This window comes from Hemibagrus wyckioides, unplaced genomic scaffold (assembly GCF_019097595.1).
Source record: "Hemibagrus wyckioides isolate EC202008001 unplaced genomic scaffold, SWU_Hwy_1.0 Contig20, whole genome shotgun sequence".
In the NCBI taxonomy this organism is placed as follows: domain Eukaryota; kingdom Metazoa; phylum Chordata; class Actinopteri; order Siluriformes; family Bagridae; genus Hemibagrus; species Hemibagrus wyckioides.
In genome coordinates, this window is record NW_026690781.1 from 47,136 (window position 1) to 54,609 (window position 7,474).

Genomic DNA, 7,474 nt, shown 5'->3' on the forward strand with positions numbered 1-7,474 from the left:
ATCAAGGTACAGGAAACACTAAGCAAAGTATTTGTGGAGGAAAAGGGTGACTTAAATACACAAACCTAAACAAAGCACAGGAGACACCTATTAGACATAATGACAGAGACTGGACACCAACAAAAAGGCAGTGGGGGCCTCTAGTGGGCAGAAAACAGTCCACAACCCTGACAGGAAACCAGTAGATATCAGTTTATATCTTGCTCTGTTCATGTTACAATTAGTTGCAGATCTTACCTGTATATTTCAGTCTAGTTGTGTTGATATTTAACATGATCAGAAAATGACAGATGATTTTCAAAGTCTTTTCCTGTTTCATCATAAAATGGACATAATAAAGCGTCCAAAAGTCAGAATGGACAAACCCATGTGTATAAATCACACCAAAATATGGATTTTTTTTTAAAACACTTAAGAGAAACATTATTTCAGACTTTTGGATAACAGCTTGATAGACTTTTATTTGATAATTATGTGCAGTATTGAGATTAAAATTTATACTTGATTTGGATTGGTCAGAAGGTGTTCAGCATGGACCTGATAGCAGTTCAGGTTTCAAATCAAATCTCTCTTTTTTAAAGAATGTCCTCTTTCTGATTATATATATACAGTTATACAAACCAAAAAATAGTGTATGTCAAATATGTACAGAAGAAACTGAATTTGAGTTTAGAGACTAACTAACTAACTAACTGACTAAATATAATCACAATCGTTTACATCAGCAAACAAAACATTAATATAAATTATGTATACACTGGCCAGAGGGGCGCCAGAACGCATATCACAACATGTAGCAGCTCCTTTTACCTGCCGGCCCAGGTGCATGGGGTGCCGTGATCGTATAGTGGTTAGTACTCTGCGTTGTGGCTGCAGCAACCCTGGTTCGAATCCGAGTCACGACATTGGCTTTTCCACATCACCATTGAACGCTAGGCATGGCTTTTGACCTCTGGCCGTTTGTCACTTGAAAAGCATAAACAGGTAGTACCCCGCTCCCCTTAAAGCTCACATGGGCCAGTGGCGCAATGGATAACGCATCTGACTACGGATCAGAAGATTCTAGGTTCGACTCCTGGCTGGCTCGGCTTCCTTTTAAGAGCCCAGAGGTGTGCCACAAACTCCAGCTGCCGAATTGCTGGCAGAGTAACACCTCCCACAATCCCTGAAATGCAGAGAGTCCTGTACTGGGAGGTACGCTGGTTTTCTGCACCAGGAACACCAGCCCACGCTCTGTCTAGCAGCTGATCTTCCGCTGGAGTGACAGCTTGAGTAGCTGGATGTTCGGTCAGCGCTGGCCGATTTTGTGCTCTGCAATGCAAGGTTCCCATACAAAGCTCTGGATGATACCGCGCTGGAGCTCAAACTGCTTGGTGGTCGAGTAAAATGCCGATCTCAACTCTCCCAGGGAGCCCTCCCATATGGTCTAGCGGTCAGGATTCCTGGTTTTCGCCCGGGTTTGACTCCCGGTATGGGAACGTGACTTTATTGGATTGCCCGCAGAACTGGCAAGGAGTTCACCAAATCGCTCAGTTAATAACGGCTGGGAACGCTTCCTCAACAGAAACCAAAAACGATCACTGATTGCAGCCAGCAGCATGTTGGTGTTGTGTTCATTTCAATTCACAGCGCAAAACGTTACATAACTGATTTGTCATCACTTATTTATTAGTAGGCTCCCCCTAAGGCTCCCATGGGCCAGTGGTGCTACCTGAAGAACGATAGTCTGGGTCAGCCGGCCAATCACAGCTCACCCGGGAAATCTTTCTCGCCCAATCACATCAGCCCGTTACATCTTTCTTCCCCAATCCCTGCGCTGAAAAGATGGACAGACAATGATGGCCGCGCCCATAGCGAGCCAGTCGAATCTCTCGCAATTTTATCGTTCTCCGCTAATCGCAACAATGGCCCGCCCACGGCAATCGATGGATCTTGCGCGCTAATGATGTGTCATTCAAGTCAAATGTATTCGCATAATTACAGTGTCATCCATCAATCTAACCTAACACTAGCCTACAATCTCCACAGAAGGTTGATCTGAAAAAGAGACCTCAGTCTGGGAATTCCTCCACATCTAAGAGTACATCCCCTACCCTGACTCCATCGCCATCCCCAACTCCTAAGCCTCTAATTGGTGAAACCCTGTCTTCTGCTTCTTCCCAACCATGTTCTAAAAGTAGTGGTGGCTCCAGCAGTGGCAGCATCACTGATGAAGGTCAGTGCAAATGAAGATGATCAGACTTTATGGTGTGTAGGAATGTACTCTCATTCACACTATTGCAGTTTACCAGTCTCTAACATACAAAAGCCAATATGGTTCTGGACCATGAACGTAGACAGGGTATTCAGAAATGAACACATCTATCTACAAAATACATAGACCACCCTGAGCAAATTGTGTCAAGACAGAGCAGGGTAAAGGTATAAACCATATCTAAGGTGTTGAATGTTCCAAGGAGCACAGTGGGTTCTATCATTGTGGAAAAATGTTTGGAATCAACAGGATATCCAGCCAAACTCAGTAACCAGGTTAGAATGGCTTTGATCAGAGAGAAAACAAAAGCCCACTGACAACTTTAACAGCTTTAGAAGTCCTCTGCAGAAAAGGGAGAACTTGCTGGAAGTACAGCCATCTCAGAAGTTCTCCATCAGTAAGAGCTTTATGTTGGAATAGCTAAATGAAAACTGCTGCTGAATATAAGCACTGCTCAATATTTGGGCCATACCACTGTTATTGTGAAGCATGGTGTTGGCAGGAGTACTTCTCAGTGGCAGGAGGGGAAAGACGGGTCAGAATTAAGGGAAGGGTGAATGCAGCCGAAAAACAGAGAGGTTCTTAAAGAAAACTTGCTCCACAGTGGACACAGCCTCAGATTTTAAGACAAGGTTTAACCTTTCAGAACGACAACATGAATATATCCAAGACAACCCTGGAGTGGCTTTGGAACAACTTTCTAAATGTCCTTAAATGGCCCAACCAAATCCCAGACCACATAGGACTTCAGTGAAGCAACATGAAGATGGCAGTTACACCTGTAGCCTGTAGAGTCTTGTCAAAGTAGACTTAGAGCTGTACTCAGTAAATTGTGCATAAATCATATGTGATTTTTTCATCTCTGTAAATTACCTGTATTGTTTTATTTGCAGGTAGACATGGAGGCCTTTTTGACTCTGACTGATGGAGATCTGCAGGAGCTGGGGATTAAAACAGACGGGCCCAGACAACAGATTCTGGCAGCCATTTCTGAACTTAATGCTGGAAAGGTGTGTTTTTTAAAAACTGCTAGTCAGCGTTGTCTAATCTGGTCCCATGTTTATAGACGGTTTTGTTATAATATCATATGAATTTCAGGGAAGAGAAAGACAGATACTGCAGGAAACTATCCACAATTTCCAGTCATCTTTTGGGAGTAGCGCAGCATCCTGCAGGTTATTCACATTTTGAGTATTAAACACAAGATATAATAGATATAAGATATAAATTAAACATTATATAGTAAATTTTCACATTTTTTGCAGAATCTTTGTGTACTTATTGCCATTTCACTGTATCTGGAAGCTCTAATATACTTTATATTTATTTTCTTATACTCCAGTTTGGGCAAGACATCAGCTGCATTCCCTTAACAAAAGGTAACACTTTTGGCCAGATGAGGGACTGGAGAATGGTGCCAACTCACTTCAAGACTGATCGTACCCAAAGCAAATGAGAAGTCACAAAGGACCTCACACGTTATTCTGCATAAGGGACCGCATCTTAGAATAACGCATACAAGCATTGACATAGGGTCGCATATTGGGTGTGTCTATTTTGCCATCCAATTTGTGGTGTTTAATGTATTGCTAAGTTTGGGCATGATGACAAATAACTGTCTCAGATGATATGATGTACACCGATCAGCCATAATATTAAAACCACTTGCCTAATACTGTGTAAGACCCTATCGATACAAAAACAGCTCAGACCTTTCAAAGCTTGGAGTCTACAAGAGCTCTGAAGTATGCTGTGGAATCTGGCACCAGCAGTATCTACAAGCACAGGTAATAAATAAAATAAGAAGGAATATAACAAAAAATACTAAAATACCCCAATTTAAGGGTACAAAAATATAACAAAAAATATACAAAAATATAACAAAAAATATTAGACATTTGTAGTCTAAAATTTACCTTTGCTCCAGAGACTTTCAGTGGGGTGTACTCATTTTTGCATCACCCTAATTTGAGTAAAACTGAAAATTTTGTTCTCTAAGTTGTAAAAGTTATAAAAGTTCAGATGTTATGATTAGTCCCGACTGACCTTTCTGACCTGCTTTCCTTTCTCGAATTTGCTAGAAACATGGACGTTAGACGTGGTTCATGATGTGTTTATGTGTAATGTTGGTATTTGCAATATTTTGTTGTGCAATGAGAAGTAAGGTCCAACTGCCAGCATGAGGAAGTGGACCAAAAATGTCCTCCAAGAAATGTGATCTCAAGGTGATCTTGCATGTCTAAAAGCTATACAGATGCCATTGATGGTAGACGATTATAATGAGCTAGCTCTTGACAGTTGTTGGTTTTATACTGCACTTTCTCAGGTTGTGCTCTATTTTGGTTTATAATGTTAATTTCCAACTATCATTGCCCTACCTGCTGCTGACTACCAGGATCAGGTGTGTATATTTCAATTAAAAATCCACTTTTGAAACTCTCAAAGTTTAGTAGAGAAAACACAAAACAATGTCTAAGGAAATGCTTAAATGAAGTAGACTTTACTAGCAAAAAGTATTTCTTGCATAGAGAAAATTAAGTAATAAATACAAAGACTAATCTTAATCTACATAATAATCTGATGCAAAAAGTTACCTTCATTGTTTAAATTAGATCAGGCTGGATATTTTTATCAGCGTACAAACAAACAGTACCATCTACATTTACAAGATTTATCAGACTCTCTTATCCAGAGCAACTCACATTTCCACAGCTGAGCAGTTAAGGGGTAAAGGGCTTTGCACAAGGGTCCAGCAGCAGCAGCTTGGATTAAATTGTTTAAATTGCAGTTTTATTTAAATAGCACACAAAGGTAATATTTCTAATCATGTCATTTCATATTTATGGCAAAAAAATAAAAACAGCAAGCCCACTCAAATCCAGTTTAAAACAAATGAGACAAGTCTTTTAAGAGCAAATGATGACATATAAAATAAGCTGTGTGAGCTGTGTCTGTGCTTATGGTATCTGTCTGTCCATCTCAGTCTGTCCATAATCTGAGGTGTTACAAACAGCAGAACTGATTACTGGAAGAGTTTAAGAGTGAACAGATATGTAGAGATTGATATGATTTTTTTCCAGAGGATGAAAGCTGATTTATAAGGTCATTCAGGTTCATGTACCATTGCATCTTGTTTTAATGCTGTTTAACTCTTTATATCTGACACTAATTACACCAACAAAACCATCCTGTGCCATTTCTGTTTTTTAAAGTGGTCAGTCTGGTATATCTCATGCCATAATCCAGAATGTTCCCCTTTACAACCCACGGTGACAAAGGTGTCACAAGCCCTTTAAATGTCCTGGGAAGTTCCTTTTATAGCTTTATCCTTGATTTTAACTCATGAAGTCTTAAAGTGACACCTACTGAACATCCCGGTGGGTCATGTGATAGGTCATGTGATTTTTTGTTCCCACAACATTTGTTGACCTCCAAGATGCATGCGTCACAAGGTACAAGTACCACATGAGGTCACGGAGGTGGTTCCTCTACCTGTTCTGGCAAACCATAATGCTTGCCTATGTCAATGCATGGCTGATCTCCCGCCGTGACTGTAAACTACTTGGTGTCCACAAGCCACTGAAACAAAGGAGCTTCCAGGCTGAGGTTGCAACTAGCCTTATTCTCCTGCATTCCCAAAGGGGCCGTCTATCACTCAACACCAACTCCACCACCACCTCCCAAGAAAGTTCATGTTGGAGTTCCAGATGATGTTCATGTGGACCAGGTTGCACACTGGCCTGTGAAGTGTGGTCGTTGCAAATTCTGCAAAATCAATGCAACCACCACCCTCTGTGAGAAATGTGATGTGCGTCTTAGTTTCACTGAGGAAAGAAATTGCTTCAAATGTTTCCATTTGGCCTAGGTTATTGCCACATAAACAAATTTCATGGGGTTTCATGAGAAATGGGTCCGGCTGCTTAATGCCCATTGTGACATATATGTAACATTACAGATCCCTGACAGTAGGGGGTGGTATTTTGAAAAAAAGTTGAGAAATGTGTTATTTGGCATCTATTTAGTCTGTGTTATGTCCCCCATCATTTTCCTTGAAGGAGAAAGGGGTCTGGGTTCTTATGGGTTAAGGCACAGTGAACTCTATAATGTGTGCTTTAATTGCCTCTGTATTCCACAGTTTTACATTTCTACACAAACAAAAAGTTTAAGCCCACATTCTCAGATGCAAAATGTAAAATACTGCAAAATGTAAAATAATAGTTACCCACAAAAACAGGATCAAAATGTGGAGGCGAAAAGAAACTGTGCAAGATCTAAGCATGCTATCATATCTGTAAAACATGAGCCTGATGATGGAACTGCTGATTGCAGAAGCAAAATGAATTCTGAGGAGTATAGAAACATCAACTAAAGTTCAGGAAAAATGCCTCCAAACTAAAAACTTCAAAACTAAAAACTGGGAAATTCTTGTGAGAAAAAGTCAGTCACTTGATCTGAAACCTTAAGAAAAAAAGGGGGACTAGCAATAAATGCATGATATGGAGAAAATTGTGGACATGGCTGTAAATCATGAGCATCCCCTTCTAAATAATAAAACTGCTTGAAGCCCAAACTGGAGAAAGAAACAGAGTTCAGTTTTATTTTATTTTTTATTTACTGTACTTTAATGTACTTTTGTTAAGAAACTAGAAAGTACTAAAAACACACAAATTAAATCACTCTAGTGTTTCACTAACAGTGTTTTGGAATGACTGAAAGACAATAAGCATTCCTTTCCATTTTAAACATCTAACCAACCTTCATTTTCATGAACAGGATTTTTATTTATTTATTTATTTATTTTGGAAAACACCTTAAAGACTACTGATATTATAAACTATTTCTTCTTAAAGAGTAACCTTGAGAGTTCAGAGTAACTGCATTATAAATGATGTGCTACAGTGGTGTGATTTGGTGTAAACTGTAAATCCACATTTTTAGTCCTCTACAATTTAGATTTTCAGATTTTTATCTCAAGATTTCAGACTTTTTATACACAACTGTGCTCTGGATGCTTAAATGTAAATGTGCAATTCCCCAAATGTTACAGATTTTTCTACATTTTGGAAACAAACTTTAAAAGACTATAAATATCTGAATTTTGTTGGATGTTATTTGTCATTTTTCACATTTTAGTAAACCAAAGTTTCTGAAGTTCTTTAAAAAGGATTTGTATATGAGTGAAAAGTTCATTTAGTGTTGTGTTGCTTTTTAAAGGAAAAT

At 39.3% G+C, this 7,474-nt stretch overlaps 1 non-coding gene across 1 annotated transcript; it reads left to right on the top strand.

Moving 5' to 3' along the window:
- Positions 1-1,014: 1,014 nt before the first annotated feature.
- Positions 1,015-1,087, top strand: trnar-acg (transfer RNA arginine (anticodon ACG)). Its single transcript has one exon. It is a non-coding gene; the product is annotated as a tRNA-Arg (tRNA).
- Positions 1,088-7,474: the final 6,387 nt, after the last annotated feature.